Genomic DNA, 24,137 nt, shown 5'->3' on the forward strand with positions numbered 1-24,137 from the left:
TATATATATATATATATAACAAGCAAACAAAAATCCTCCTCTCTAGTTTCCCATGGAAGCTATGTATCTCCATCATGAAATGTATGTCACCATGATGATTTTATGTTTTTCACTGTCTACTAGGTTATACCATAAATTCCTTGAAATATAGGATAATTGACTTAATTTGCTTTATATTTTCATGATCTGACACATGTCATATACTTAACACTCAATAAACATTTTTAGAATTAAAGTAAGTAGCTCAGAAATGGGCATTCAAATTCACGTGAATTCATTACTGAGCTACTGACTATAGAAATTGTGTTGTAATTCTTACTAGATTAAATCCAACTTCTTCTATGTTATTTGGAAATAATAAAAAAAACCATGATGCTATACTGAGCATTATAATAAGATACATTTTATTCAGAGAAAGTGCTTTTCTGTAATAAGCTGTTTATTACAGTAAAATTCCATTTAAAAAATTCTGGTATGTATTAAGAATGATAACACTGTTTCTCCTTAAGATATTTGTCCTATACCCAGAGGACATATATTCATATATTATATTGGAAATATTATTAGTGCATTTAACTCCCAGAACAACTACAAGTCCCACCCAAGGAATTAATACATCTTTTTATACAGTAGTCATATAATCCATTAAGTGTGTTTATGCACAGTGGAATTGTAACTGGGATGGATGATATGAAGTCAACCTTATAACTTCTCGGAAACTCATAGTTGCACAATAGCAAGAATGAATAAAAGGGAAGTGTCTCACTCTGCCATCCTTTTTTTAATCTGTAAAATAGAAAATTAAAAAAATAAATAATCGTTTTTGTCAAGTACAAGTAGGGTTTGGAGTTCCCATGGAGTCGCTTGCCCAGCAGCTTTTCATCCTCTTACTGAATCTCTGAAGATACATACAATGCATGGTGAAAGCACTCCCCTCCACTTTCTGCATTTTCTTGGTCTTTCCTTTCTATTCCCCTCAAAATTTATAAAAGCAGATATCAGGGGTTGAAGGAGGTAATGATCATGATTGGTAACTGAGATGGGAAGCGCTGCCTATGATCCTAAGAAACGTTACTTTCCCCCAGAAAAACATTAACAGTGCAAGACACAGTGAGAATCACAGAGCCATGGATGGACGATCCTTTTGAGGGCAATAGAGGGGGAATTTGGATACGTTTCCTGAGTGAGAAACCTTCCAGATGGCAATCTGAAAGTTAGTTGTTCCTTCTTAAAACACAGAGCTTTCTCAAGAGAAAGATAACACTCTCTTTCATCAGAGCGAGTGAGGTAAATTTTCAACAGAGTTATTCTGGAATTGGAAAACAAAATGTGTGCAAGGAGTTTTTTGTTGTTGCTGTTTGTTTACATAACATAGTAGAAATACCTGATGTTTTGCGGTTGAGGCAAAACATCCTCTAACACAAGAATACAACGTTTATAATGCATCTGAGGACGTTTCCAATCAGGAATGACAGCACAGAATTCAAAGAGGTCAATACAGACTAGAGTATGAAGCAAACTAGAAGGGGTTACAAGTCTCAGGCTTTACCAACTGAGCTAGTCAGGTGACCACAGAAGAGATAAACAGGACACAGAAGTGACCCAATTACTTCCCAGTCCTCAAATTGGAGTTATGACTCATCACTAATAAGGAAAATTGCTGATTATTGTTCATACTTGAATATGGTATGTAGGTGATTACGTATACATTTAAGTTAATCAGTCACTGCATTCATTTAACCATTTTGAAATTGAGTTGTTTTTAAACATTTATTTGATTGAAAAGTTAAGATTAAAACAAATTAAAACCCAAATGTTCATAAGCAATAGATCATTCTTACAATTCTATACAATTGAATACTAATAAACAATAAAAAGAAGAAGTTATAGTTAACACTAAACAAGGATCTTCAGTAAAAGAAGTCAAACACAAGTATATCTAATATTTTATTTATAGTAAGTTCTAAACAAAAAAACTACTATACTGTGATACAATGGTACATGTAGAAATGGATAATGATTTTTATGGGGGATGTGTGACTAAAAAAAGCTATGGTGGTTGGGGGGCTTCTGGATGATGGCACTATGATTCTTTGATCTAGATGCTGGTCACTAGGATTTTATCACTTTGGGGACATTTTACCAAGTTATAGAGAATGGCTATTCGTATGTCATCTTTCATTTGAAAGAGTTCAAAATAAATAAACACACAGGTCATGAATGTAATATATAGAAGAAATACATGCGAGGACAATTTTCTCGTCAACAGCTCTCATATTGCCATCCCAACCAGCATACTCCACAAGTCAATGAACAATCTGCCAACTCCAAATATCCTAATACTTCACATTTGATGCTTTGGTTCATTTTGTTCCCCTAGCTTCGATCATCTACATTTTCTCTTCCCTGGAGAAACCAAGTTCAGTCCACAAAGCCCACGTAATATTTCTCTGAACTTAAGAGCTCCTGATCTGAACATTCTTACATCTTTGATTATCTCTAAATGAACTTTTCTTTTTTTTTTGAGACGGAGTCTTGCTCTGTCACCCAGGCTGAAGTGCAGTGGTGCGATCTCGGCTCACTGCAACCTCCACCTCCCAGGTTCAAGCAATTCTCCTGCCTCAGCCTCCTGAGTAGCTGGGCTTACAGACACACGCCACCAGGGCTGGCTAATTTTTGTATTTTTTTAGTATAGACGGGGTTTCACCATGTTGGCCAGGCTGGTCTCAAACTCCTGACCTCGTGATCTGCCCGCCTCAGCCTCCCAAAGTGCTGGGATTATAGGCATGAGCCACCGTGCCCGGCCTAAATGAACTTTTTTTTTGCTGCCTATTACAGTTTGTATACTTGTCCTACTCTTTCTCTTAAACATGAAGTTTCCTTAAGTCGAGGGCTATGCTTGCCATCTTTGTGTTTCCATCTAAAGTACTTGGCATAGCTCCTGGCCTGTATTAGGTACCATAGTCTGTAAATACTTGTACAATGGAATGATACTTACAGTCATTTTCGACTGCAATGCCTTTATATTCCACACAATTTTAGAGGTCATTTTGCAGTTCCTCAGAAGGCTATGATCTTTTAAGATATGGTCAAGGATAAGATTACTTGTGGTACTTCATCATAGTATAACATAACAACAAACTTTAATTGTTTAATATTTCAATCTGCAAGATCTGCCCAATAGATGGAAAAAAAATGGTTCCTTTCTTGTGGGAGTGAATGTTCCAGGGAGACTAATACATATATCCTGTAACTATATTGCAACAAAACAAATTATCAACTCCACTCGTGCTGGGGCTGAAACCTTCTACCTTGATTTGCATTCATTAAACAACTTGGGCTAAGCCTGGCTCTGACAATCAAATCATTACTATAAATGTAATGATCTGTTATGCTGCTCTTTCTCTCTCTTCGTGATTGCTGTTTTTCTTCCTTGAACCTGGAACACGAAGAATTAGGAGAAAGTTGCAAGTCTAGAAGGTGAAATCAAGGATATATTTTTCATACTATTACACAAAATTAAGGAAGCTGTGACACATTTTTTAATCAGAAAGAGCTCTATCCACATTAGACAATACTATTCACTTTAGGTCTGTTTAGATAGAGACCAGTTCTTTCTCTTGGTTGAGGGGATTACCATAATTTTCATTTTTTATTTCAGAAGGCTCAATGTCTCTATAATTTCTTTTTGTATGTCAGCAGTCAACTAAGTCATGGAGACAGTTTTTTACATAACCTTCCCACCTGCCACTTGTTTGGCACATTATACTGCTTGGGAGAACAGTGAACCAGCAGTAAACAAGTCCTGAGGAGAAGCTTCCAGATTGCAGCAGTGTAAGTTCTGATTGCTTCCCTCCGGGCTATGACATTGTTTTTCCCTAACATTGAAATACCATTATTTTCTTGATACAAACTTTGTTTACTGCTTGTGATCTTGTTGCCTAGGGTTTCAAAAAATTAGTCCCCCTTAAATAATCCAAGAAGAAAAAAAATCATCTAAGAGAAAGCACAGTTACCATGCAGTACCTTTCAAGGCTTGAAGCTGCACCGATTAGAATGCTTTTCTGTGGTTACATGTCTTCATCCGCCATATTGGCTGGAGACAAATAATGCCTTCTCTCCATTTTACTAACACAGATTTCTAGAAACTGACTCTTGCTCTCAAATATGCAGTATGCAGAACTCCTTTATAAATAACATCTATCTAAGATTGAGCCTTCACAATTGTAAAAAAATAATGCACTCATCATCTTGCAAAAGAGCTTTCAAATGAAACATAACAAACCTAACTGTAGAGCAGGAAAAAAAAAAGAGGGGGGTCAGGGAGACGAGACTGGATTATAGCAGCAGATAAATATTTTTCATTAAACATTAAAAACAACATCTGTTACTCTCTTTAATAGTGTGAAGATTTCACTTTATTAAGTTTGGGGTGGTTAATGACTTTCAAAGTAATTTGCAATTTAAACATGCCTCTATCTAGTGACTAATTCATGACAGTCTTCAGCATTAACTATCAATTTTATTGACGGTTTCTCTCTCAAAAGTGAAAAAGTGGTACATCATTTCCTTGAATTGTGATAATAAGAAATAAATGGATATTCTAAAAATTTTGTGATAATAAGAAATAAATGGATAATATTTAGTCTGACTTTTCTCAGTGTTTCCCATGTCTAAACTTTCCCCTTTTTCTCTAAGAAAGGAATATTTGGGAACTAAAGAACAATTGATTAGTAAAAGCAAGAATCTCTTCTTTTCTCCATATTATTCATCTCCAAATTGCCAGCTGATGGTGGTCATTACATTTCTTGTAATGACGACTTTATTCACAGAGCCAGGCTCAGCCTAAGTTGTTCAGTGAATGCAGATCAAAGTAGAAAGTTTTAACCCCACAATAATGGAGCTGACAACTTGTTTTGTTGCAATATACCTAGAGCATAGGTGAGATGACGAGAACTCAGAGTATGCTGGAGCCACAGTGCTTGCCTGTACATTCCCAGCCTTCACTGTGAGTTTCATCTTCAGCTTCTTATCACCCATTGGAGCTGTGCTCTCAACTCCAATGTGATTATCTGATGCTCTTAGTAATGTCTTACCCCCAAAAGGCTGGAAACTATTTCTTATTTTCAACCAATACTTGAAGTCAATATAACAGAAAATCAGTACAATTCAAACTTGTGCTTATGATGTTCCTCAGGAAGACATGATATCACTGATAACCTCACCTTGGTAGCCAACCTCTTATCTCTCTGGCTTTGCCTAATGTTAATATTCTCTCTTTATCCACTTATCTATGCCAGTTAAGTCCCAGCAGTTTCCAAGTCAGCTTAGTATATCAGTAATTTGAAATACATATTTCATTAAATATGAATTATATATTATATATATATAGTATATAATCAATTCTATCCTTTTGTTTCTTTATCCAAAACCAATTTTTATTTATTTTTTAGTTTTGTTGGAATTCAGAGGAAACATGATTCCACATTTAGAAAAGGCAAGAGAAAGAAAAAAAGGAAGCATATTCTTTCACATGGAATATTGTATAATTGCCCTTCTTGGTACTATTTTTTTTAAACTGAGTAAATATGTTCAAATAGACCTCAGTTTCTAAATTTTTTACAAAATGGTAATTATATTTCCCTTCAATAGATCTATAAGATATTCAAATGAGGTAATTACTAAAGTCTTCTTTTATAGTACACCCTAAAGATAGAATTGGTGCAGTCTGATGGGTAAAGAAAATAGTCTAAACCAATCCTGGTATTTATTTGCAACCCCATATTTTATTTGAAAGAGTCATGAAGATTTTGTATTTGACTCCCTAATGTAGGTGAGTGGGTCTTCTGTGACTGCATTTAAGATTTTTTTTTTTTTTTGCATTAGCACAAGTTTTGAGCAACTTAAAATATGCACTAGTATAGTTTTCTTCACGTTTCTAATACTTGGGTTTTGCTTAGTCTCTTGGTTCTTTGAGTTTATAGTTTTTTTCTGAAATTTGAAAATATGTTGGACATTATTTCTTTGCTTGTTTTCTATTGTATGTACTTTATGTGATTAGGTGAGGCCCACACAAATAATCTCCCCATTTAAAGGATACTTGTGCCTTATAACCAAATCAAGAGAGTAAAATCTACCATATTCACTGTCCTGGGGATTATATAGGGTGAATACACCAGGGGCTGAAAAATGTTGGGGCCATATTAGAATTCTATCTACCCATTAGCTATTATTTTGTGCCCAACCTCTCTCTCATTGAGGGATTCTCATTACATGTATATTCAGACTGCGACATGCTCCTGCAGCTCACTGATGCTCTGTTAATTTTTTTTAGTCTATTTACTCTCTGAATTTCATTTCCAACTATTGCTGCTGCTATATCTTCAAGTTAACTACTCTTTTCTTCTACCGTGTGTAATCTGTTAATTACAACCAATATTTGTTTCACATGTCATAGTTTCATTTCTAGAAGTTTGAATGGGGTTTTAAATATCTTCCATGTCTCTAACTTTTTGAATGTATGTAATACAATTATAATTACCATTTTTAAGTCTTGACTATTAATTCTAATGCATGTGTCCTTTCTGAGATGGTTTCAATTGATTATTTTCATAATTATATTCTGTATTGTCCTGCTTATTTGTAAGCTTGGTAATTTTGCTTGGATATTAAGCATTATACATTTTACGTTTTGTGCCTAGATATTTTGTGTTTTATAATATCATTGATTTTTTTGTTTTGGTTTTTGTATTCTCTGGGACACAGTTAAGTTACCTGTAAAATACCTCATCCTTTTGTACCTTGCTTTTAAGATTTGCTATACAGGACTAGAGCAGTATACAGTGTAGAAACAGAGAGGTGACAGAAATTAAGAGTTCATTCTCCAGTGTGTTAAGCTTTAGGTGCTTATTAGACATATGAATGAAGCTACAGAGTAGGTAGTTGAATATATGCATCTGGTTTCAGAGAATAGATTAGTGATGGGAATATAAATTATCTTAATAATGCAACCAAGCAATTTAACACACACATAACTGTGTATTATTTAACTGAAGGCCTAAGCAATAGGCCTGGCAGAAAAAGGACACTCTGACTTTTTATGTCATTGTTGTACCATGGTTCAATATTTTTTTCCAAGTGTGGCCTCTGGATCAGCAGCATTGTAGCATTGTCACCTGGAAATTTGTTAATAATGCAAATTTGTGACTCCACCTCAGGCCTACTGAATCAGAAGTTTCAGGAGTGGGGCCAGCCATCTTTTTAAATAAACCCTCTGGATAAATCTGATAAACTCAAGTTTGAGAGCCACCCATCTTGCCAATAAATGCTAGAGTACTTTGTGGATTACTGTACTGTCATCTTAGCTGCCAGGTCTCAAAGAAAGCAGACATCTCTAGATGAGGAATAGAGAAAGGACATTCCATGTGAGAGGAGCAACCTGTGAAAAGGCATTGGGTCTAAATGGCATTCAAATCAGTCCCTCACTATTTAGAGTAATATATATAATCTTTATTACTTGAAAGGGGCACTCTGAGCACCCCTAAGTGTCAGTTTCTAATCAGGGATTTCAGTGAAAATCCTTTTCCTTCTAAAAATTTTATCTGAGCTTGCTAGAAAATACAATGTCAAAATACAATGTTTCAAAAATCCCAATTTTATAAATGTTTGTACTGTTGAAATGTGTAAACTGAAGTAATAATTATTCAATTTCTAATCCTATATTTACTTTGAGACTACGGACAAATCAGAAATTCAATTTTCTAGATACTTTTACTATTGTAACATTTCCTACAAGAGCTTAACACATGCCTAATACATGATAAGTATTTAACAGATACTAGCAAATATAATTTGTATTATTTCAAAAGCACTGGCCGTTCCCTTGGTGCATTTTGAAGAGTGTCACAGGGGCTCTGTGATTCATAGCTAGTGTTCTAAGTAATCTCTTCCATTTAGGTAGTATGCATTTGCATACCATAAAAGTAGAGCATGATTAATTGCATATTTATAGCCCTAATAAAGTGCTATTTTGGAATAAATATGGCCTGCCTGTAAAGGTATTATTAAATACCACACTTTCTTCTTTCTCAAAAGTAAAAGATAGATATTACCTGTCTAACTTCCCCCTAGATGGGCTGGATCAGACACTTATAAGGGGAGCATAGTGCTGAGACAAGGTCTACAAGGCCAGAAATGTTAAATTGGCTGTCAGGTACAGGGATATAAGTTCAAGATTAGAAATAAAATATGAAGGCAAATAAAGATAGGAAATGAGGGGAGACGAAGAGTTAAGTAGAACCAAGCAGGTAGGTAATCCTGAAATGGATTGAAGTTTCCTATTTCTGTCAAAAGCATTCTAATTGTGCCTGGGCTCAAGATATTACAATTATACTATTAATTCTATTTCATTAGCCACATCTCCTTTTTCCCTAATTTTTATTTATTTATTTATTTATTTATTTATTTATTTATTTATTTATTTATTTTTTGAGACGGAGTCTTGCTCTGTTGCCCAGGCTGGAGTGCAGTGGTGTGATCTCGGCTCACTGCAACCTCTGCCTCCTGGGTTCAAGCAATTCTCCTGCCTCAGCCTCCAGAGTAGAGACAGGGTTTCACCACGTTGGCCAGGGTGGTCTCAAACTCTTGACCTCAGCTGATCTGCCCGCCTCGATCTCCCAAAGTGCTGGGATTACAGGCATGAGCCACCATGACTGGCCTCCATTTTGTTTTTAATGTGGTGGAATACATTACATTTTTGAGTATAATATAAGACACTAAAAAGTGTGGAAAACTTATGATGCAGTTATATTACTCAGGCACCAGGCTGGGACCCATCCATGGTCTAGGAAGTTGAGTGGTAACCACCTACCACTAAAGTTTTTCATGCCAAAATGATATTTGTCATAAAGTGCTATACAGAAATCTGGGGTTTCAATTTGTTTACTCTTCAAAAACTTTAACAGATTCAAAACTCTGCTGTGGAGAAACCTGTGGACTGGTTGCAAATATCCTTGGAGGCTACCTCTGTGAAAAAGGGTGACTGCCCTCTGTCTGGGCAAGAAAAAAAGTCAGCCTTTCAACTTTGACAGTAAAACGTCCAATGCAACTTCTTGTTCAGTTTGTTTCTAAAACATATAAATCCCTTGTTAATCAATAATACAGCACTCAGTCACTAATTTCAGAATAGAACTATGAATAAGCCGTGACGCAGCATTTCTCAAAGACTGCTCGGAACATCTAATACTTAAGAAAGATAGCTTAATAGGCATGTAAATCTTTTATTTATCCAGGTTCAATAAATTCTATCCCAACATTTAGATAACCAGAAATAAGGTACCAAAGTAATATTGCTTCAACTGTCCTTAGGAATCTCTTTGTTCATGAGAACACCAATTATGCACTGAATGATGCAGGATGTGGGAGATACCATTCTGGGTACTTTGCAATATCAGAGGAAAAGGAAACACAAACCATTTAAGATAGCATGTTCTGAGCGCAACTTTTAGAGAGGGTTAATAGCAAAAATTTTCATACGTAGAATATTTGTGTATTTTTAAAAATCAGTATTAATATTACTTAACATGTATTTTATAATTGATGTTGAGAAAAAAGCACAATAGTTCTTATTCTTATTTTTATCCCACAGACTAATTTAATAAATATTTATTGATTGACTTCCATGTATAATAGAAACATGATGGGAAACCAGGCAGACATAGTCCCTATCTCGAGTAAAAATATACTAAAGAAATCTTGAGAAAATTACAATTAAAGACATAGCCATATTAAAGCCTTAAAAGCATTTGAAAAATTGTAAAATAATCAATTATAGGTAATGAAGCCTGAAGAAAATAATGGGAAATTCATTACACCTAAAACTTAGCCTATCGGAAGCTATTCTTTTAAGGACATAATTTATCTTTTATCTTCCTGATACTAATATTTATTCCAAAAGACTGAACAGTTCATATAATTCCTTCTTATTGGCAATGATGATTTTATTTCTCAAAATACAACGGTTTACTTTTAAAGTCAAATGATAAGAAATCTTTTACTAACCCTATTTCTTGTTAAGTCACATAAAATGTAGAACTCTCTGTACATAATTATCTCATCAGATCACCTCTATTTCTCTAATCCTAGTTTTATTGTGATTTTATATTGTTCATTTTAGGTTACCTTCTTTACTGTACGTGTTTTCAAACTTGTAAAGACAGTTTTTGGAAGAAGCAAAGCATAGCAAACTTTATTAAAGATGTGCAAACATGTTGAAAATACATTCCGCGTATTAGATAGAAATTCTCCATTCCATATTAAGTGTAGTTATTTTCTTAATTCCATATGAAGTGCAGTTATTTCCATATTAAGTGTAGTGGCCACCTACGACATTCACAGAGCGAACGTATTACTTATGTCCTTTAAGAGCAAGCACCACCCATTATATAGGTATGTATATTTTTGTGTGACTGGTGAATAACTCTATGAGGACCAACATCAGTTTTCCACTTTCTCTTTGTTAACGAAGGGACTTGATCATGATTTGGTGATACAGGTTTTGTGACTGGCAGTGCACAGAGGCCAGGGAAGTGTATCACGTATATCGTGTTCTCATTCTCTATATTCATAGCCTTCATTTCAGCTGGGGCTGGACATGTGCTCCAGTTTTTGCCAATGATGACAGAGAAAATCTGATGAGAGGATTTCCGAAAAAAACCTTTTCCTTCTTATAAAAGTTCATGGAATTTTCAGGCACTGCCTTTCCCCCTACCTTCATTGATTAAGAGGCCATGTCAAAGATATGACATATATTTTATTATTGCAAGATGTTACCCAAGAAGACGGAAGCCAACAACTTCAGAATGTTGGAGAAAAGTTCAAGATCCCAGATGTCAGTGGGTGGAGGAAATGGGGAGATGTCAAACATTATAAACTTCCAGTTATAAGAGGAGTTAAGTTCTGGGGATCTAATGTACAGTAAGGTGACGATAGTTAATAATAATATACTGTATACTTGAAATTTGTCAAGAGAGTAGATTTTAAGCATTCTTATCACATATGTATAAAAGAAAATTATGTGATGTGACAGACATGTTAATTAGCTTGATTATGGATAACATTTCACAATGAATATGTATATGAAAAAATCATGTTGTACACCTTGAATACATGCAATTTTTATTTGTCAATTATACCTCAATAAAGCTGAACACAGAATTCTGATGTTATGTCATTTTTAAGAAGGTGAACCAGCACTAGCAATATCTGCTATGGTCTTCTTACTATGTGAAAAAGATAAACCGCCATATATTTCGAAAAGTATTAGTTGGGGTTTTGGTTTATGGCAGCTGAACGTGTTCTTAACTTATGCACTTTCATACCTTTTCATTAGTAGTACTCAATAAATAACTTTTCAAATTGTTCTTTAATCAAGAGGTCATGTATGTTACTTCTCACCCTCTCACTCAAGTGATCTAAATTAGTTGCTCACTGATTTTTACCACAGCTAGTCAGTAGACCTTTTATAACTATTTGCCAAATGAAAATGAATAAAATTTTCATAATACTCATTTATGTTTTCTTGCTACATAAATTTCCTTCTCTTTCCTGTAATCTTGAGGTCAATTTGTTTTTCCAGATCATAATTCTGATCATGCCTTTGTTTCTTGTTTATGTATGTTAAAGGCTGCTCCCTAGAGTCTACAGAAATCCAAATTTGTTACTCCATTATTTGAAATCATTCAAAATCTACCCTTAATATTTCTTTTCAATCTAATTTCACATTATTGATGATAATCCAGACAAATGGCTGTCACTTTTTCTTACATAGCTAACCCACTTTGGGGAGGGGATACTAATTATTTTGCTGAAATGACTGACCACTCCTCATTTCTGCCTAGCAATCACTTGTTTCTCTTTTCAAATTTTATCTCTTCTAGAAAACCTTTCTTCACTCCTCAATTTAATCTACCTCCACCAAAGTGGAAACAATATTCTCCCACTCTGAACTATGAAACAGTAACTTGTGATTTCCTAATAACTTATGAATGCTGCTGAATATTATAGGTTTCTAAGTATAAGTCTTTACTATATTTGGGATACTGTCTGTGCTTTTATGAATTTTGTTGCAGTGTAAAACACACAGAGGTAATATATGTATTGTAATATATATACAGACACTATAAAAATCACAAATATAGAATTTGATGAATATTTAGGCACATGAATACTGTTGCATAACTCCCACTTAAATGAAGATATAGAACAAAACCAGTATATCCAGAATCCTTTCTAATGTTTCTTCCCAGTGACCATCCCCTGTGAAAGGTAACCACTCCTTTGATTTCCATCATCATATATTAGTATTGCCTGTTCTTGAGCTGAATGTGTTAGCATTTGTTATGAATTCTTTTGTCTTTGATTTCTTGTGTTTATGAGCTATATTCATGTTGTTCATATGAATTTAGTTTGTTCCCTTTCATGAATATAGTATTTTGTGTGAATGTACCATAATTTTTATCCATATATTTATTTTATTCAAATGTAACTTTTATGTTTATTGATAAACATTTGGTATGCTTCCAGTTTTGCACTATTATGAATAATGTTGCTATAATCATTTTTATACAAGTGTTTTGGGAGCACATTAGATACATTTCCACTGAGTATATATCTGAGTGTAGAATTTGTGGTAATAGTGTGCATGTAAGTCCAGATACTCTGCTTTGCAAAGTAAAAAGAAAAAAATTCTCCACTTGCATCACAGATGACTGTATATATGTGGATCTATTTTGGAACTCTCCATTCTGTTTAATTATTTTCTTTGCCTGTTTTTATGCCAAACATCACACTGTTTCAGTAGCTATAGCTTTATAATAAATCTGAATGTCTGATAGGATAAATCTTCCATTTTTTATCTCTTAATTTTCTCTACCATTCTTGTCAATATATTGAAAAGAATATAACTGTTACAAGTACATGGAACTATTTATTACAGATTAACTTAGGAACATTTGGCATTGTTAAAATTCTGAGTTTTCTAATTTATGGAAATAGTATATCCCTTCATTTATTTAGGTCTTCTTACATTTTTGTCATAATTATCTTGTAGTTTTCTATGTTGATGTTTTGCACCTCTTTCCTTAGAATTGTTTTTATTTTATTTATTTTACTTGCCTTATTGAGCTTGCAGAAAACTCCAAATGATAATAAATTGAAGCAATTATAGCTGGATTCCTTGTCCTGCTCTCTTTCTCAATCTCTGTCATTCATTATTTTATTGCTAATGTGACTTTTGCTGGAGCATTTTTGCAGATATGCTTTATCAGATTTTTTTAGACTACGATTTCTGGTTTAATAACAGTTTTTAACATGAATAGGAAGGATTAACCTTCTAATCCTAAGTATCTGATACAGAAGTTGTATATCCACAGTAAACAAATTAAAAGCTGGTCAAAATATATGAAATGACTGTTTTTAGCTATTGAGACAAGTAGTGTCGGTGGCAATTTCCAGACTCCAGTGCAAGGGGGGGAACTGAAGGAGAATAAGGTGGTTACATTCAGTGAGAGCCTGATAGCAGAGTTTGGTTAGACTAAAGCAGCTGAAAATTGTGGAATGTAATATCAGAGAGGAGACTGCCACACAAAGAACTCCAAAAATGTGAGCAATGATCTCCTGTACTCTGCTATCAAATACTAAGCTGTGCATTTAACAATGTTGCTGCATTATATGTAGATGTGGCCAACACCCCAAAATATGGTGCTTCTGTCTCTCCCAAAGCATAGAATGAAGTTGTTCTCTGAAATCTCCTTATCTACCTAAAGTCTAGGCCTGTCAAAGAAGAAAATAATGACCTCTGGTCACTTCCCTAAATTTTCATTAACTGAACTCTTATCACAGGACGAAAGACTGAAGTCTGGCAACATATCTGGGTACACTTTTGTCACTAACCACTGCCTCTTCTGTGAGCCCCAAAGACTTCATTCTGGGCCACTGTATTTTCTTTAAGCTCACTGAATTTCCCTAACAATCATTTACTACCCCCCTAAAATTACCCACACTTCTCCATTTCACTTTTCCCTAAGAAGGAGATGTACAAATGTAACCATTTGTATCCCATTGCATGGTAATCACTCTGTGTTTCTCCCCCAGGTACATTAATAACTTTGTATGTCTTTTCTCCTATCAATCTTCCTTTTTTTTTTTCCAGTTTGATTTTCAGCAAACCTTCAGAAGGCAAAAGGGAAAGTTTTCCCATGGGCCAACATGGATTGTTTCTGTAATAGTCTGCTCAGGCTTCTACAACAAGATGTCACAGGCTGGGTCACCTAAACCATGAGTGTTCAAACCCCAGCCATGGATCAGTATGGGTCAGTGGCCTGTTAGGAATCAGGCCACGCAGCAGGAGGTGAGTGGTGGACAAGTGAGCATTACAGCCTGAGCTCCGCCTCCTGTCAGATCAGCAGTGGCATTAGATTCTCATAGGAGCACAAACCCTATTGCTAACTGTACTTGCTAGGGATCTAGGCTGCATTTTCCTTATGAGAATCTAATGCCTGATGATCTGAGGTGGAACAGTTTCATCCCAAAACCATTCTCCACAGTTCCCTTCATGAAAAAAATTGTCTTCCACAAAACTGGTCCCTGGAGCCAAAAAAGTTGGGGACTGTTGCCTTAAACAACAGAAATTGGTTACTCACAGATTTGGAAACTGGGAAGTCCAAGATCAAGGTACCTACTGATTTGGTTCCTGGTAAGGGCTCTCTTCCTGGTTTGTAGATGGCCATATTTTTACCGTATATTCATATGACCTCAACTTTGTGTGCGAGTGGAGGAGAAAGAAAAAAGTTCTCTGATGTCTCTTCTTATAAGGGCACTTAATCTAATAGGATCAATACTTCACCTTTATGACTTATAGGCCCTGTCTCCAAAAAATAGTCATATTAGGGGTTAGAGTGTCAACATATAAATCCGGGGAGGGGGATTGGCAGGAGGTCCCAATTTTGTCCACAGGAGTTTCTGTTGTCTGTTTCCCTCCCCTTTCATGTATCTTACTGTACCTGATAAATTTTGCCTGAATGTCAGAAATTATGCATATATAATTGTTATCTCAGGGCCATATTCTCTTCTACCACCAATGATTCATCTTCCTGTAGGAGGCAGCTGGAGTATGAAACAGATTACCTTAATGCAATCAAGACCAATCAGATTACGGTTGGTTTATTGTGGTCATAAGACTCAGATGCTCTTTAATTTACCTTCACTCCTAAGACATAGCTCTGCAGAGTCTCTAGCTGGAGACCTAACTCCAGTTATTGTTTGATCAGATACTTGTGTATGCTGAAAACTCTTCTCTCCCTGGCAGCAGCTTTCTGTTTTGCTTCTTAGCCTCTTTCCATGTTCACCTTAAGGAATTAGGATATTTCTCAAAAGAAAATATCCAGAGTGTTCCCTTTTCCCCATCTCTGAAAACTCTGAGACCACTGTCCCCAAGTCTTACTTGTTGCGTCCTAAACAAAAATTATTCGCCAGCCTCATGTAATTACCAAAACCTGCTCAGCTTACCTGTTTTGGTTATGGTCCTTTGTCCTGTTTTTCAGATTCCCACTTTCCCAAGACCATAACCTGGCAGATTCCCTGAGGGGAAAACGTCTTCTTATCCCTTGTTTTTGATTTTCTGCTTCCTCATTCGCCTTAGCAGCAATATGGTCTTTTCAATTTGATTTTTAAACATTTTATCCAGCTTTTCTAAATGTATTGACTGAAGTATTGGTCTATTGGTCTGCCACAAGCTGCTGCATCAGAGCCAGAAGTGAAGATATGACTCTTTGACATGTCACTTAGTACCTAATATATAATAAATGTTAGCTAAATCTAAATATTTAGTGACTGAAAACAAGAATAAACAAATTTTAAAAATACCTTTTTATTTAGTAAAGAGACCTTGATCAAAGTGCTGAATCTAGTATTAAATATTCTTGGAAATTATAACAATGTTCAAACTATCCTATCAACTGTTGTATTTTTTTTTTTTTTTTGAGGGGGCATGGGTGTAATGTTACAGAGGTTATAGCAGAAACAAATTCTGGGGACAGAATATGTAAGAATATTTCACATTTTCTTCTTCTGCAAATGTGATAATTGAGAACCGGAAATATTAGTTAAATTAATGTAAGAATACGTAGGGAAGCTTAAACTTTTCTGCTAGTTACTACAATTTTGCAAAAGGACACGAAGTATATTAGGTTAAAATTTCTTAATGTTGGGTTAATTGTAATAAATAAGATTTCTTTTAATTTTAGAGCATCTGATTAGCTTTATTTAACATATTAAATGCTAGTCAATGAAAATTAAAAGTGTTAATGTTTTGACATGCATATTTCATTATTTAGCCTGATATTTCTAATATTTTCAATGCATATTAATAAAATGAGTTGAGAACTTGGCATTTCTCCTACAACGAATAAGAAGATAGACAGTACATGAAGATTATGCCTCCTATTCTAGTTTTCCTCCGATTTAAATTTGGCAAATCTCACAGTTTAATATTTATAGATAAATGATGGACTACAGGTAACTTCTAGCTACTGTGGAGTTAACACGATTTTCAGATGCCTATTTAAGGCATGAGAAATGGATAGCGTCTAAACCTTAATTTCTTTTTTTTCTTCTTTTATTTATTTATTATTATTATTTTATTTTTGAGATAGGGTCTTGCTCTGTCACCCAGGACAGATTGCAGTGGCATGATCTCAGCTGACTGCAACCTCCACCTTCCAGGCTCAAGTGATTCTCCCACTTCAGTCTCTCAAGTAGGTGGGACTATAGGCACATGCCACCACAACCAGCTAATTTTTGAACTTTTTATAGAGATAGGGTCTTGCTATGTTGCCCAGGCTAGCCTCAAACTCTTGAGCTCAATGATCTGCCTGCCTTTGCCTCCCAAACTGGTGGTATTACAGGTGTAAGCTACTGCCCCCAGCCTAAACCTTAATGTTAAATCTACTCTCTCACTTTAATTTACAATTGGGCCTAAAGAATCAAGATTAAGTATAGAAAAGTTCTGAGGATCTTTGATTTGAAGAGGCTATAAGTGTAAAAGAAAAATTGCACTGGATAGAGTTACACAAGAAGACTTTATTCAAGACAACTGCAGCAGGGAAGAGAGATTGAACTTAATCCCAATGAAACAAAAGGCAGGAGAGTTTTTAAGCACTGGGATGAACTAATGAAAAAGAACCAGAGGACTATAGGCTGATGTGGTCCACTGTGTTTGCTAATTGGTGCTTATGGAAGTTAAGTTCCTAGCCTCCCACCTAGACTGGGAGATAGGAGCTCTATCTTCTTTGATGATCACATTTCAAAGGAATAGTTGCCAGGTCCTTGAAAAAGAAATGCCTGGATTGTAAAACTGGAAAGAGGTTGGCAGATTTACATCTCAAAAAGTCAGGAACTGATTTATAATAAAAAATTGTCTGAGGTAGGCTGGGAGCAGTGGCTCACTCCTGTAACCCTTGCACTTTGGGAGGCTGTGGCAGATAGATCACTTGAGGTCAGGAGTTCTAGTCCAGCCTGGCCAACATGATGAAACCTCATTTCTACTAAAAATATAAAATTAGTTGGGCATGGTGGCAGGAGCCTGTAATCCCAACTACTCTGGAGGTGTAGGTCGCAGTTAGCCAAGACCGAGCCACCGAACTCCAATCTGGGTGCCAGAGCAAGACTCCATCTCAAAAATAAATAAATTTAAAAAAAATTGTCTAAGGTTAATTCTCTGACAAAAGGGATGTCAGGGCCCTAATATCAAGAAGAAACCTATTTAATGTTTAGTCAAGCTAAGGGGAACATTAAGGCCTTCTTGGTCACAATGTAGCACAAAACCTGTGGGATCCCATATAGAAACTCTGTCTCTCTTTTTTCCTCAGTCCATATTGGAAATAACAACAATATAACACTCCTTTGGTAGTTATATTTTCTCACCTTCTTTACAGAAGAGGAAATCCTTACTTAGAAAAGGTAAGTAACTTGACCCTAATGACATAGCTGGAAATGACAGGTCTCTGTGAGATTCAAGAGTCTATTTTCCTAACCATTGTGTTACAGAGATGAAGTAGACCTAATTGTGATATCCTTTTCTTCTTTTATGCCCTTTTTATTTATCCTTATGTTGTCTTTATCCAAATTAATTCACTGGGGCAGTCTAACAAATCTAGTTTACATTTCATTAATTATGTGCATGTTAATAACAACTCTTAACCCCAAACATTACCACGGTTCAATGACAAAGGTTATTAAGAAGGATATAAATCCTCTATATGTACTGGATGGCTCCCAAGGAAATAGAGAGGATTGGCATGTTTTACTATCAGTCTTACCAGAGTCATATTGTAGGCAGCTCCCTTCTATCAAGTCAACAAATAAAATAATGGTAACTACCTTTTTTGGTGAATAACATGTTAGCCTCTGTGCTAAGAGATTTGCATAACTTTTTTCATTCAGCTGACCTAGGATCTAGAGAGATAGCAATGTTCTCCATTTTAAAAGTGAGAAACCTGAGTTTTAGAGAAGCTAAGTAACTTGCACAAGGATAAGTCACTTTAGCAATATTCATAGTTATTACAATCTGAATCTGGAATTGAATTTGCATTAGCTCATTCCCTTGGCTGTGCTCAAGGGCTACCCTCTACTGCTCTGGTTCTGGGCAATATGTCAGCTTCTTCCCTCTTTTCTTTCTGAAGGAGACTGCAGAATATCACCCCAAAATATGGCACCCTAGCATGCTTAACTATTTTGAAATGAAGGCCCTTGGAGATCAGCAGGTGCTAGGAGAGGCTTTTCCCCTATCTGCAGAGGGACTGGGCACACCCACAAAGAAAATAATTACCTTCTGTCCCTTCCCTGAGTTTTCATTAAGTAAACTCATATTGTAGGGAGTGGGGAATGCAACTACACATGGACAAGTTTATTTCATCAGAAGCCACTGTCTATTCCCCTAGACCCATTCAGTTTCCAAACCATTGGTTAGTAGCCAAAGTTACTAATCATTGTCTGAGCATTGGGCCTATTCATTTCCCCTAACATTATTTACTCTACATTTCCTCATCTCCCTTCCCCTGTGAAGAAGGGTTTATAAGCATGTGCACTTCATTTGGTTTTGGATAATCATTCTACTGTGATTTATTTTTTACCCACACATGATAAAATAAATTTGTATGCCTTTTTCTCCTATTAATGTGACTTTTGTCAGTTCATTTTCAGCAAATCTTCAGACTGCAAAGGGGAAGTCTCCCCCCTTCACTCCTTTGCTTCTTTCCTTTCTTCATTTCCTTCATTTTATTTTCTGCCTTCCAATTTACCTTGACTACCTTTTTTTCAATTATCTCACAATCTTGAATAAATCAACATTTAGTAGTTATTTACTTAAGCACTTTTACACTTGAGCAACGTGAATAATGTAATATGTTTGACTTCTTAAATGTAAGGCCTTCCCTTGGGCTTTTACAGTAATTTTAAAAAGAGGAAAAAAATTTTATAAATGGAAAAAGTTTAAAATATTTTGTCACAGGTGTAAATTTATATTAAATTTCAATTAAAATACAACTACTTTTATAGTACATTTCATAAATTTGTGGTAGAGGGCATTGATAATCAAATATATGGGTGTTCAGAAAAGAATACCTCCAAATTTGTCACTTTGGACTCCAAATAGAGCAGCTGAAGAGCAGCAAAGGCAGGGAAAGGGCTTTCTGTGATCTACCCTTAACTGACTAAGGTATGTTCCTCCAGAAGACATACAATTGTCAATCAGGGAAGACTAAATCAGGAAAAGAGACTACAAGTCTGACACCTCCATTGAAAGACTTTAACCACAGCTACCATCAATTCCTCTGAGGGCTGCTTCTGAGAAACTTCATCTGCATAGTAAGACAGCCTTTGTTCTCAGTGCAGTTTCTCCCCCGACCCTCCCATGGCTTGTCACCATCTCCCCCAGAAAAGCCCCAGACCCCATTATTTCTCTTTGGTATAAAACTTCAGTCATTTGAGGGCACAAAGGTATAAAATCTTCAGTCATTGGGTCTTTCTTTGAGTCTCACATTTTATGGGATGCCCATACACGTTGACATAATGAATTTGTTTGCTTTTTTACCTCTTAATCTGTTATTCCAGAAATCTAACTTTCAGTGGGTTAGAAGAGTATTATCTTTCACTCCTACAAGTGCATTCTTTAAATTGTACTTTTACACCTTCAATAAAATGCTTAGGAATTCCTACGTCACTGCTTTTTAAATCTTGGCTAAAGTATTGCCTAAGTAGTTAAAAAAAAAAAAAAAGAAAAAAAAACCCAAACCCTGCCACAGAGCCACTCTACATTGTCAGGTGTCTGTGATTAAAAACATCCCCATTGCTGATTCTGATGTATAGCCTGGGATTGAGAATCTCTGCCCAATTTGTTTTTATTACCATTTTAACACATTGATCAGTTTAGCTTAAAAATGATATAAGAAGTATTTATTTTGCTTCTGTGCTACATAAATAGCCATGTTAATGTTTCTGGATGTTCACCAAATATTTTCAGTTCTGTCTTCTGGGTATCTGATTGGATTGTACTTCCCAGCTGTCTTGTTGGGAGGAGCAGCGTGTCTGATGAAATTGCACTTCTGGGGCAGAACACTTAATTGCTAGTTTAGTTAGGCCTGTGCTACTGAAAATACACTAGGCAGTGCAGCAGCAGCACCATCACTTGAACTCTTCTTAGAAATGTAGATTTTTCAGGGTCTCTCCAGATGTACTGACTCAGAATCAACATTTTCATAAGATCCCCAGGTGAACTCATGCAAGTTAAAATGTGAGAAGCCTTTCCCTAGAGTTCTAGCTTTCCCTTGTAGTATGGCCAGCAATATTTGAGGTGGTAGCTGATTTCTTGGCCTGGAACTCTGAGTGATTTTGGTGGGCAGGACTCCCTGCCAACCAGCAATGGGCATGTAGCATGAACTAAACCTTTATGTTTTTAAATGTCTGTGTGACTTGCCTTTGTAGCATAACATATCCCATACTGACTAGATACCTTGAATGTACAGGATTTCCTTGCCTTTCTCTTCAAACTCACTTATAAAATACACAGCATCAAATCTAAACCAAAATCTGTAAAACGTTCAATTTAAACACAGATTTTATCACAAAAGGCAGACATTTAGACTGATAGGAAAATAAATTCAAGACCAGGAAGAGATAGGACAGGACAGGAAAGGTTCCTTCAGATTGTTGAGGAAATAGCTAAGTTGAGCCTATAATAAGCCAAGAAGAATGGCTGCCTATGTTTTGGTATGTTAAACTCTTTGGTATTAAAACCAAGGCCAAACGTGTGACTGAGGGGTTGAGGGGATATTTTCACAATTTGTCAGATGGGTAACTCTGTTTATTAAGCAAAGAAAAAAGCAGGTGGATTAAAAAAAAAAGAGAGAGCAGGAAATAGAAGAGAGGAATACAAATAGTAACAAAGGTTTCAAGCTTACCACAGCTTGCTCTTTTATTTCAAACCCAGAAAATAGCTCTGGGCACGTTTGCCTTGATGAACTGGAAAAGTTCCACACATTAAGGCCAGCAACCCTGACATAAGGCCATATCGAGAATGAATACATCTTTTCGATGAAGGGCTAATCTTGTACAAACACATTGCAGGGTGTTTTCAGGTCCTCTAATGACCCCCAGACTCTCTCTCGCACCATATTGTTAATGGAGAAGATATTTGTGTTAAACATTGTACAGATTAAACTGGTGGATTATTTTCCCCGCATTTAAAAATATCATTGTGCCCTGTGGCCAGACCATTCCTAACTGAGAAATATAAAATGCAACTGAATTTTTCTTTGCTTCATTAAAGGAAGCTTGAGAAAATTTAAAGGGACTGTTCAAATTTCTTCCTTAAAATATGCCTATTTCTAGGACACCCTATGATGCCAGCGGCTTTAAATAGGAAGGAGATTATTATAAACTAGAGGACAAATTTATTTAATCATTGTGCTATCCATTTATTAAAAAACTGTGTGCATGCTCTCTTTGTACCAGACACTATATTAGGAGCTAGTGACATAGTGGGATACAAGGACAAAGCCATGCTCTTATGAAGCTTACATTATAGGATAATTCTCTGCCGTAAACATAAACCAAACACTTCCACTAGAAATACTGACCAATGCCTGGATTCTCTGGTAAGTTTCATGAGCTCACCCTGCTTGGTAGCATGACATCATTTTATGATATACTAATTTCTACCTTGCTTGACATATCAATGTGTCTACAATTTTTTAATTACTCAATCTTTTAACAGACCATTTATTTAGCACTTTCTGTCATAAAACTTAATCTTCTGACAGTGCTGCTGTCCCAATGCATCTTTATCAATGCTGTTTCCAAAGAAGTGGGTAAAACAACACAGGGACAAAAGAAATTTGCATATCAGTTATTGGCTTACACTAAAAATCTATGCCACATCCACAAAGAATGCCAACTATTGACAATACCCAGGAGGCAGTCTTGGGACCAAACCAAATGGGCCCATTACCAAGAGTGCTGTTAAAATCAAGCTCCAGGCTAGTAGGAAGGAATAATGTACCGATGGAGAAATTAAGCAAGTGGGTCATGTATGGATGATTTGTGGATGGGAGGAACATAAAGAAAATAGAGATTGGGGTGGAGTGAGCTGAGATAATAAATACATGTGAGTTGGCCAACTGTCCATTTGAAATTAATGTTGCAAAGACTGAGTGTTCATGCATCAAACAAGTTTTGTACACAGTTTTATTAATTCCCCTAGGCCTGGATGTGTCCTTAATGCCATGAAACTAGATTATACAAATTAGCTAGTGCAAGAGATGGGTAGGATTGCATTGCCAAATAATTTGCCAGCATATCCGCAACAACTGTTGCTTCTCTTATAATGTCGTTGAAAGAATCAAAGGAGAAGATATCTATGAAAGTGTTTTACAAATCAGAAAGCACTTTACTTATGAGAAGTGGTGCTATTGTTATTATTACTGTGCTTGTTTTAATGCAACCTAGACACTGAGGTAGCATAGTTTTTATGTCACAAGGTCACTGTTTCCTGGAAAAGCTCATTCTGATTTTGTTGATGCTATCATTCAGATATATTTGTGATAGGTAAATCTGACCTTTCATTGTTCTTAATGCTCTTGCCCTGGTGAGCTAAAATAGGGCAGTGTGCCTTCTGCCCTGCTTCTCGATGAAACTGCACACGTGAGTTATAAATTGAGACCTATTTATGATGAAGAAAATAGGAGGATGAAAATAGAGTGCTTATCAACCTGTCACAATAGGAGGAGGCTGGAAAGTAAAGTGTCATTCTCATGCTATCCTCAGAGGAAGAAAACTGATTTTCCTTTCAACAAATGTCAAAAGGAAAACTTTTAGGCTGTCACGTATGGCCCATATTTCTAGAACCTGGCCCAACTTGGCTACTGTAAGACTTTGTGAACACAGCCATCCAGAGGATGCTGTTTAGAGAGAAGGAGGTAAGATATTACCAGGATAGAATGGTGATACACAAATGCAGGACCAGAGGACAAGAAAGCAGATACACAAGGAAAACAATTATGGTTGTCAAATCATTATGTCAAGTTAACCCATGAATACTTATGCTAACTGGAAATACATATGGCTACTTCTCTGTCTTTGTGCATCCACACTCCTGCTTACAGACACATGCACTCATACATTCTGTCCTAAATTAGATTTCTCTAGAAGGAGGCCCTGTAAGTAGGATCATGTAAAAGAAGTTTGTCTGGAAAGTGGTCCTAGAAATTACCATTAGTGGAGTAGGAAGAGAAGAAAACCTAATCAAGATATGTTTGTTAGCTGGTCACTGCTGCAGGCAACTGGGACTCTGTATTTTGGCAGCGACTCCATATCTTGCACACCTCTGGACAAAAGTGCAAAACAGACATATAATCCCACATGAGGGGCAAAGAAACCAGGACATTTCTTTATCGATTTCTGTTCATCTTTGGTTAAAGGCTATTCTTTTGTTTTTTTTTTTTTTTTTTTTTTTTTCATGTTTATTACACTTTAAGTTCTGGGATACATGTGCAGAACATGAAGATTTGTTACACAGGGATACATGT

At 35.9% G+C, this 24,137-nt stretch overlaps 1 long non-coding RNA gene across 1 annotated transcript in view; it reads left to right on the top strand.

The window, feature by feature from the left end:
* Positions 1-14,401, top strand: part of LOC108534207 (uncharacterized) — a 17,874-nt gene extending 3,473 nt beyond the window's left edge. The window contains exon 3 of the long non-coding RNA XR_001886917.1: positions 14,210-14,401. This is a non-coding gene — a long non-coding RNA (uncharacterized LOC108534207). The remainder of the gene's footprint in view (positions 1-14,209) is intronic.
* Positions 14,402-24,137: the final 9,736 nt, after the last annotated feature.

The sequence above is a fragment of the Rhinopithecus bieti genome, unplaced genomic scaffold (genome assembly GCF_001698545.2).
Source record: "Rhinopithecus bieti isolate Rb0 unplaced genomic scaffold, ASM169854v2 scaffold_19, whole genome shotgun sequence".
Classification (NCBI taxonomy): domain Eukaryota; kingdom Metazoa; phylum Chordata; class Mammalia; order Primates; family Cercopithecidae; genus Rhinopithecus; species Rhinopithecus bieti.